Genomic DNA, 10,258 nt, shown 5'->3' with positions numbered 1-10,258 from the left:
TGTTCATAAGAGCATAAATTCAGGGAAGTTCTGTAGTCATAGAATCATAGAATAGTTAGGGTTGGAAAGGATATTAAGATCATCAAGTTCCAACCCCCTGCCATGGGCAGGGACACCTTGCTCTAAACCGTATTACCCAAGGCCTCGTCCAACCTAGCCTTGAACACTGCCAGGGATGAAGCATTCACAACCTCCCTGGACAACCTATTCCAGTGCCTCAGCACCCTAACAGGAAAGAATTTCCTCCTTATATCCAATCTAAACTTCCCCTGTTTAAGTTTTAACCCATTACCCCTTGTCCTATCACTACAGTCCCTAATGAAGAGTCCATCCCCAGCATCCCTATAGGCCCCCTTCAGATACTGGAAGGCTGCTATGAGGTCTCCACGCAGCCTTCTCTTCTCCAGGCTGAACAGCCCCATCTCTCCCCATATGGGATGTGCTCCAGTCCCCTGATCATTCTCGTGGCCCTCCTCTGGAATTGTTCCAACAGATCCATGTCCTTTTTATGTTGAGGACACCAGAACTGCACACAATACTCCAAGTGAGGTCTCACGAGAGCAGAATAAAGGGGCAGGATCACCTCCTTCGACCTGCTGGTCACGCTCCTTTTGATGCAGCCCAGGATACGGTTGGCTTTCTGGGCTGCAAGCGCACACTGAAGCCGGCTCATGTTCATTTTCTCATCGACCAGCACCCCCAAGTCCTTCTCTGCAGGGCTGCTCTGAATCTCTTCTCTGCCCAGCCTGTAGCTGTGCCTGGGATTGCTCTGATGGCATCAGCCCACCTCACAAGCGTGTCAAGGTCCCTCTGGATGGCATTCCTTCCCTCCAGCGTATCAACCGAACCACACAGCTTGGTGTCATCAGCAAACTTGCTGAGGGCGCACTCAATCCCACTGTCCATGTCAGTGACGAAGATGTTAAACAAGACCGGTCCCAACACCAATCCCTGAGGGACACCACTCGTAACTGGTCTCCAGCTGGACATTGAGCCATTGACCACAACTCTTTGTGTGAGGCCATCCAGCCAATTCTTTATCCACTGAGTGGTCCATTCATCAAATTGATATCTCTCCAATTTAGAGACAAGAATGTCGTGTGGGACAGTGTCAAACGCTTTACACAAATCCAGGTAGATGACATCAACTGCTTTACCGCTGTCCATCAGTTCTGTAGCCCCATCATAGAAGGCCACCAAATTGGTCAGGCAGGATTTCCCCTTGGTGAAGCCATGCTGGCTGTCACCAAGCACCTTGTTGATTTTCATGTGCCTTAGCATGCCTTCCAGGAGAATCTGCTCGAAGATTTTGCCAGGCACAGAGGTGAGACTGACTGGTCTGTAATTCCCTGGGTCATCCATTTTCCCCTTCTTGAAAATGGGGGTTATATTTCCCTTTTTCCAGTCGTCGGGAACTTCACCTGACTGCCATGATTTTTCAAATATGATGGCCAGCGGCTTAGCAACTTCATTTGCCAGCTCCTTCAGGACCCGCGGATGGATTTCATCAGGACCCATGGACTTGTGCACGTTCAGATTTTTAAGATGGTCTCGAACCAATTCCTCTCCTACAGTGGGCCCAAGGTCTTCATTCTCACAGTCCCTGCGTCTGCCTTCCAAGACTTGGGTGGTGCAGTCAGAGCCTTTGCTAGAGAAGACCGAGGCAAAGAAGTCATTCAGAACCTCAGCCTTCTCCAAATCCTGTGTAGCTAGTTCACCCGAGAGCTTCCTGAGGGGGCCTACGTTCTCCCTAATCTGTTTTTTATTTGCTATGTACCTGTAGAATCCCTTCCTGTTATCCTTAATATCCCTAGCCAAGTTTAATTCTAACTGGGCCTTAGCTTTCCTAACCTGGTCTCTAGCTTCCCGGACAATAACCCTGTACTCTTCCCAGGCCGCCTGTCCTTGCTTCCACTTTCTATAAAGCTCTTTTTTCATTTGAATTTTCCTCAGGAGCTCCTTATCCATCCAAGGAGGTCTCCTGGCCCTCCTGCTGCACTTCCTTCTAGTTGGGATGCAACACTCCTGAGCTTGTAGCAGGTGATCCTTGAAGACCAACCAAGAGTCTTGAGCCCCCCTGCCCTCTAGGGCTATATCCCATGGAACCTTACTAAGCAGGTTCCTGAAGAGGCTGAAGTCTGCTTTTTTGAAGTCTAGGGCAGTGAGCTTGCTGCACGCTCTTCTCACTGTCCTAAGGATCTCAAATTCAACCATCTCGTGGTCACTGCATCCAAGGCTGCCCTGCAGTGCCACATTTCCAACGAGCCCTTCCCTGTTGGTGAGCACAAGGTCAAGCATGGCACCTCTCCTTGTCGGTTCCTCTATTACTTGCAGAAGGAAGTTGTCTTCCACACAATCGAGGAACCTCCTGGATTGCTTGTGCCGGGCTGTACCGTCATTCCAACAGATGTCAGGGTGTTTGAAGTCACCCATGAGAATGAGGGCCTGTGAGTGTGAGGCTTTTCCTATCTGCCTATGGAGTGCTTCATCCGCAGATTCCTCTTGATCAGGTGGTCTATAACAGATCCCCACAGTAATGTGTCCCATAGCTCTTTTCCCTTTAACACTAACCCACAAGCTCTCTGTTATCTGCTCACCTGTCCCCAGACAGAGTTCCATACTCTCCAGCCTATCCCTAACATAAAGGGCAACTCCCCCTCCGCGCCTGCCAGGCCTGTCTTTTCTAAAGAGTCTGTAACCTTCCATTCCAACACTCCAGTCATAGGAGCCATCCCACCATGTTTCTGTGATGCCTATTATATCATACCCCTGTAGATGTGCACACATCTCTAATTCCTCTTGTTTGTTCCCCATGCTACGGGCATTTGTATACAGGCATCTGAGCCGAGCTCCAAATGAAGCCGGCTCATTGGCTGGAGCAGCTGGAATATCTCTGCATTGCTCCGAGCATTTATTATAGGTGCTGGCAACTGACTGGGAGTGTTGGGATGGAATGATGCCCCCCTCCCCCAACACATCTAGTTTAAAGCCTCCTTAACCAGTCTGGCAAGCCTCCTACCAAAACTGCCCTTCCCCTTCTTTATCGGACCAGCTCCACCAGCCCCCGCTAGACCTGGCCTACAAACTTGGGTCCCATGTTCAAGACACCCAAACCCCTGACTGTGACACCACCCTTTTAACCATTTATTAACCTGGCTAATCCTCCTAGCTTTTTTTAGGTCCTCCCCTGTATCCTGGAGAATAGACAAAAAGACTATCTGAGCTCCAGAGCCCTTAACCACCTCTCCCAGGGCTCTGTAGTCCTTCTTTATGTTCCCCAGGCTACTACTATCTATATCCCTAGCACCCACATGTATCACCAGAAGTGGTGTGGGGCTTACCAGAGCAGGCAGCCTCTCTGCCACATCCGTGATCCGTGCCCCTGGTAGGCAACACACCTCCCTTGAGACTGGGCCAGGCCAACAGACGAGTGCTTCTGTCCCTTTCAAAGTAGAATCCCCTACTACTACGACTCGCCAGTTTTTCCTGGCAGCACCAGTAGAAATTTTTACTAGTGCATCAGCCGGCTGTTCCTGGCGCAAGCGTGTTTCCTCATGAGCCCCCTGCAGGACAGCAAAGCGGTTCTGCGTGGGGGCAACAGGTTCAGGAGGAAGTCCCTTGCTTTTAATTGCCCTTTTCCTCCTTTTTTTGTTGGTTTTTTTTTGTCACCAATTCCCAGCTTTGAGAGCTAACAACCTCCTTCTTTCCTCCATGAGCTACAGGGGAAGCTTGAGAACTCTGCACAGTTTGGGCAGGGAGCAAGCATTCCTGTTTTCTCTCAGCTACCCTGACATCTTGTAGCCTATTAATAGATTCCCGCAGCTCAGCCACCTGCTGCAGGAGAGCCTCCACCAGGGAGCACCGAGTGCAGTCCTGCCTACTGTGTACATTTCCCTCACCAGAGCAGTGCAGGCACTCTCTACACTCCGAAGTCTGCACTGCAGCCTCTCCTCTCACCGGCTCTGTCTGGGTGCTTACGGTGGCCACTGCCGGGGCAGCCAGAGCAGAGCTCCCAGACCGGGCCCTGGTCATACAGCGAGAGATCACCATCTCGCTTGCCTGCCCGCGCGAACTGCCGAATGTCTGTATTGCATGAACTGCAAATGTCTGTATTACATGAGCTGCATAGGTAATCACAGTGGGCTCTCCCAGCTTTAGAATATATAAATAAGTGTAATTCATACTCTCTGCACTAAGGGCAGCTTTGATGACCTCACTATTAAATTGACTCAGAGTAAAAAATCCCCCAAAACAAACAAATGGAAGTTCTTACAGGTAAGTGGTTGCACAAAGCAGAATAATGTTGCTAGAATGTACCAGTTCTCCTGTGCTGTCAAATAAACAAGTATTAATAATATGCATACATATTAGCAATGTAACAATGGGATATGTGTTCTGAAATGATTTTTTTTTGTATTTTTTTTACCACTTAATTAGAATATGGAACAATTTCTGGGTAAGGAGAGATTAGACGTGATCTTTTCAGTTGCCTTCTCTTAAGAACTGTAAGAATATCCTGGTTATTCATAAAGTCCTGAATCTTACAGGGAAGATGTATACTGAACTGTCATTCATTCTGTCAAGCAGTAAAAAAAAAAGGGACACAGAGCAATCCAGCAGGTAGTGGGTTTAAAATAAATAGAAGGCACTATTTCTCACAGTGTATTAGCCAAATTGTAATGCTTACAACAATGGTGGCTGTAAGATCAAAAATATGAACAGGTTTAATATAAAATGATATAATTTCCATTTCAATTAATGATTGTGACACAACTTCTAACCCAGGAAATCCCCAAAGTGCTGGTTCCTGGAAAGAATCCAGTTCTTAGACAAGAGGCGGTTGTTTCCAACTCTAGGTAGATAAGGAATATGACAGATGAAGCTTTATTGCTTTTCCCAACACATACAGAGGGAACACAGTTAGCATTGATCTGATGTGATTAGTCAGTTCTGCTTTTGAGTTTAGTCCTGTTGTTTGGTTGGTGAATAGCTCCAATTACTGAACTACATAGGTGACACCTATCATTTATCATCTATTACCAATGCTTTTCTACATTAATGACATTCTAGCAGTTAATAATTCAGAACTAGAAACCAGCTGAAGTAAGTAGCCTAGTCAGCGTTGAAGAAGTAAGCTGTTGGGGTGGCTCTGGGATTTTCTGCGGGGCAAGGAGGGAAAGACTGGGTGTTTGAGGGGTCCGTTGTTGGGTGTTCTCTTTTTCCTGACTGAAGCAAAGACCATTTTCCTGTCAAACCTACAATCTCTTTGTCTTCTTTACTGGCTTTCCTCCCTAAATTTATAGTTAGTGATGTCAGCAGTTTGATGCTGAAATAAGCAAACAAAATCTCAGAAACCAACAGCAATTGTTCTGTTCATTCCACCTATCTTAATTTCATTCAGTGTCTTAATGTAGTTCCCCCCACCTCTTTTTCAGGAGTGTGGTGAGGTGATTGTCCCACCTATCCTTGAAGAAAAGGGATAAGTGGCAAGAAATTTAAGCTTTTCATGCAACTCCACTGCATCATTCACTCTCAGCTTAGAGAAAAGTCAGAAAAGTCTCAGTGAGTAACTTCCTATTGTTTTTAACCTCCTACTGATGGTCAAAATGTGGAATAGATGTTCTTGTTGCACGAATCACTGTGGCCCACCACCATCAATCTTGTGTATTCAAAGGATAATAGCATGAAGGACTCCAAGATTGTAATGAGTTTGAATAATACTGTCATGCTAATCCATGTAAATCCCACTCTGAAACACTGATGCCAAGAGCAAGAAAGGTGTTTGGCGTTTTACTTCCTCTTCTTGCTTTGACTCTATTGAAAGAATTGGAAGTGGATGAAAAGAAGCACTTGGTCAAGTATAGTTCATGTGAGTAATACATCCTGGGAACAAAAGGCCAGTAACTTCTGTCATGCTTTTTTAGCATACTTCCTGAGAATTTCTTGCTTAATCTTCCATTTAGATAAAATAGAATCATAGAATCACCTGGGCTGGAAAACACCTTTAAGATCATCAAGTCCAACCATTACCACTGCCAAGGCCACCACTAAACCATGTCACCAAGGGCCTCATCTACGCTGTTTGTGAACACTTCCATCATTATTATGGAATAGGTGATTTCAGACTGGTGTGAAGAATGATGGTTGTAAGAGTACAAGTCTATGAAAAAAAGAGTTATTGCTTTAAGCTGTTGAAAATGGTATACTTTAAAGTCCATGCAGGAATTACTTGTTGGCTGTATATTCTCTTAGCACTAGGTAAATGTCAACATAGAGAAGTGCATATGCTTTTGTCTGCTGTTTACTATTTTCTGTTAGTCCATGTGTTTTCTAGTACCAGCTTAGAATCAAGGAACAAAATGCAAATAAACTCGACTCCTATGTTTTAAACAGTCTGTATACTACAAAGTTAGGTACTTGAGTGTTTGTGTGATGCAGCATGATTATAATCAATGAAACACTGATTAGAAATGCTCTTTGGGGGGGCAGTAGGGCACCTGGAAGATAAGGATGTAGGGATAGCAGGAGTTTTAAAGGCATAAAAGAAATAGATCTTACACATGTTCATATTTAAGTCTATTTGTTCAATAGGCAGTCTGTCACAGATGTCCAAGAGTTTTCTATTTATAAATTTGTTTATAAGCTTGAATATCAGAATTCAGCTGAGCAATCCTGCCATATTGCATCATTTGTGAAACTTTAAAAGCTGTATGTGTGAAATACTGTTCAACAACTGCTCTAATTGTGCTAAAACGTTGCAGCCAGTGATTTGTCACATTCTGGCCATCATTTGCCTTCTCAGGCTGCAGCAACACCAGCTACACTGTGTTCCTTCTCTTAAGCAAAGGCACTAAGAACCGTTACCGTTCCATTTGTGCATGCCTCTCCTGGAACCTTTTTGGCCAGTCAGTCATTTTGAATTGAATGACTGACTTGTCAAAGAGGGAAGGAATGTCGTTAATTGTCAAATAATATTAACAGCCATGTAGAGGAGATCCAGCCCTTGCACAACCAAAGAATCTACAAAGATTCCAAAGAATCTACAAAATTTAGCAACTGCTAAAACATTCTGGGGCAGGACAAAGCTGTAAATATCAAGGTGGATGTAGGTTGTGCCAGAATATTTGTTGCCATTTTTAAATATATCTGAAAGGATGAAACAATTATTATTGCTGTATTTCTAAAAGAACTAAGGAGGACAACTGGCAGAAGTGCAATGTTAGACTGCGGGAACAAAGAATGAAGACTATGATAGATATATCTGTGAAAAATATTTCCCATTGCTCCCCAGGTGAATACAGGACAGCAACTATAGGGCACACTTTAAGTATATACAAACATACATGTGTGTGCTTGTTATAATTATGTTGTAGTTCCCCTTTTGGTCCAGCCCAGCTGGCTGAACCATGGGACCTTCTGAAAATTCATTCTGATTTAACTGCCAATCATTGTAAGGTATAATTAAAAGTTATTACCAAAGTAATCCCTGACATTACATACCATAAAGTTCTTATGCAGGACCTGATGCTTGTATCTGGTATAGCAGTGAGTCATCCAAATGCCATTTCTAGTATTTAACAACTATTTAAAACATCCTGAGCCTTACAAGCACTTCACTAGTATTCTTCCTTCTGAAGATCATGCACCATTCCAAGTTAAAACCATCCTGCCCCTTAAATCTCGCATTAGAAAGGGACAGCTTTCTTGCAGCTGTGCACCGATAACCTTGAATTCAAATACTTTAGAAGGCCAAAAGCAATGCTTAGAATTATATTTTGCTACAGTTGTACTTTTTTGACCAATCTGCATTTTCAGCTTTACTTTTATCTAAAAAAAAAAAAAAACAACAACAACAAAAAAAAAGTAGTTTTGTGTTGGACAGGCAGTTTGGAAAATTCCTTCAGCAGGCTATGGTATTATTCCTCATAAACCAGAGAAGTTTTCTTCTTTACAACAAGAAAAAATTCTCTTCTACTGTAAAACTTAAGTTGTACTGAAAAGGTCCATCCTGTTTAAACTTTCTAGATTTACATTGCAATCTAAGATCATTCCTTCCCCAGTTCTCTTGCTCTGGCCTGTTTTAACTGCATTAATATTAAGACAATTGTAAAACCCTGTGATCTAGGAAGAAAGGAGACTGTTTCCTCTGTAGTGTTTGTGGCAAGGAAACCATGCTGGAGATTATGGATGCTTTTTGAGAAACTGATTTTAACAATAGTATGCCAGAGCTTCAGAGCAGTAACATGTAAAAGGCTACGGCAGCCTCTGCATGTGCACTGTAACCTATTCAGATATTTGGCTCTTTGGAAACTGAGTAATGCCAGAAAAATATCCATGCCCCTTATTTGCTAACATTCAGACTGTAGCATTTTAAAAGAAAGCAAAGGAGATTTTTGTCTCTGTTTGTATCTAAGGTTAAGGGTGGCCTTACTGTGAGCACTAATGTTGTTGCAGCAGAAGCACACCAGTAGTGCTTATACTCACAGTAAGCCAAAGGGTCTCTGTCCAGGTGTGGTTTCTGTGTACTTATGCATGTTGAGGAGAGTGTCAGAGATGTGGATCCATGGTCAAGCACAAACATGGTTGTGACAGACCACCAAATGGCATCTGTAAAGCTTCCTCACTTTAAGTCCCATGAAAAAGAAATTGTTCCATCCTCATCCATGGGGCAGTAAATTCTATTCTGCCATTACAACTGATAAGCCCTAGCTTTGAAAAGATGTTTAAGTGCATAAATGAAGCAAATGCAGCTCATCTGCTTCATAAATGACAGGTAAATCTAACTACCATGTAGTGCCATAGCCACTTCATTTTCAGAGGAGTTATATCATCTCTAATGGCACTGAGAACTGTTTGAACCTTTGTAAGGACTTTCCCTGGCATCTGCTAATAAAATGTGTCCTTTTTGTAAGGAAGCACATTATCATAGAATCACAGAATAGTTAAGGTTGGAAAGGACCTTAAGATCATCTAGTTCCAACCCCCCTACCATGGGCAGGGACACCTCACACTAAACCATGCCACCCAAGGCTCTGTCCAACCTGACCTTGAACACTGCCAGGGATGGAGCATTCACAACTTACCTGGGCAACCCATTCCAGTGCCTCACCACCCTTAAAGAACTTCTTCCTTATATCCAATCTAAACTTCCCTTGTTTAAGTTTTAACCCATTACCCCTTGTCCTATCACTACAGTCCCTAATGAAGTGTCCCTCACCAGCATCCCTACAGGCTCCCTTTAGATATTGGAAGGCTGCTATGAGATCTCCATGCAGCCTCTTCTTCTCCAGGCTGAACAGCCCCAACTTTCTTAGCCTGTTTTCATAATCATTAGAAAACATATACATCTGATGAAATTTCTTCAGCTAAAACTGTTGGAGGCTGGGGAATATCTGGAAAAGTCTCATGTAATTCTTATTTTTCTCTGGGCATATATTTGCAATCACTGCCTAGAGACAGGATGCTGGCCAGACAATTCTTATTCTACTCCAATGGGGCCATTTTAATTTTGCTGTGTTTCCCCTACTCAATATTTTTATGTAGCTGCCTGAAGTGGGAATGGATGCCTTTGAGGCATCTAATTGTGTTGATGTGTGTTATATGATAAATATTTGGTTCTCAGTTTGGGATTACTCTTGGAGGGTAGAAGGGAAGGATAATCATAAAATGCAAGTGCTGCACTTCAGTACTTACAAACACAGGCCTCCTTTATTGGATAAGGTCTGAAATGCCAGACATTTTTCATGTTTGTAGGAAAGTTAAGCGTTTTTTTGCATTAGGCAGCATATTATCCAGTTGCTCTTTCCAGAACCAGTGGATACACATTTAAAGATTTTTTTCTGTTTCATTTGGGATCATGAACATCACCTAATGGGGAGGAAATGGGAGGGTCCTCCTGGAAGGTAACCACTGGCTCTAAAGTGTCCTTCCAGTCACTGCAGGGACTGACATGGGAGGTATTTCTAAGGTCAAGTCCTAAAATTTCCAGAGTGACTTTATTGCCATCACTTGAATGACTGCACATTTATGTCACTGCAGGCAGCTGAGATCAGAATCTGGACCTTTGCCTATGAAATACAGCAGGGAATTGAGAAAAATCTGTGTTAAATATAGAATAAGTTAAGAGACATTAGTTCTGGTTATGTCATCCTAAATCAGGGAGTAAGCCACAGGTAGAATCTGACAATTCACAAGCAGCACATCTGTAAATTAATTAGCAAGGTCCCCCAGTGAAGGCAAAGGGAATGACGTAAGTCCC

Source organism: Neopsephotus bourkii, unplaced genomic scaffold (assembly GCF_033783945.1).
Source record: "Neopsephotus bourkii isolate Nb327-2 ecotype Australia unplaced genomic scaffold, CSIRO-AGI_Nbou_v1 NB_1827, whole genome shotgun sequence".
NCBI lineage: Eukaryota > Metazoa > Chordata > Aves > Psittaciformes > Psittacidae > Neopsephotus > Neopsephotus bourkii.
This window is presented reverse-complemented; position numbering follows the sequence as displayed.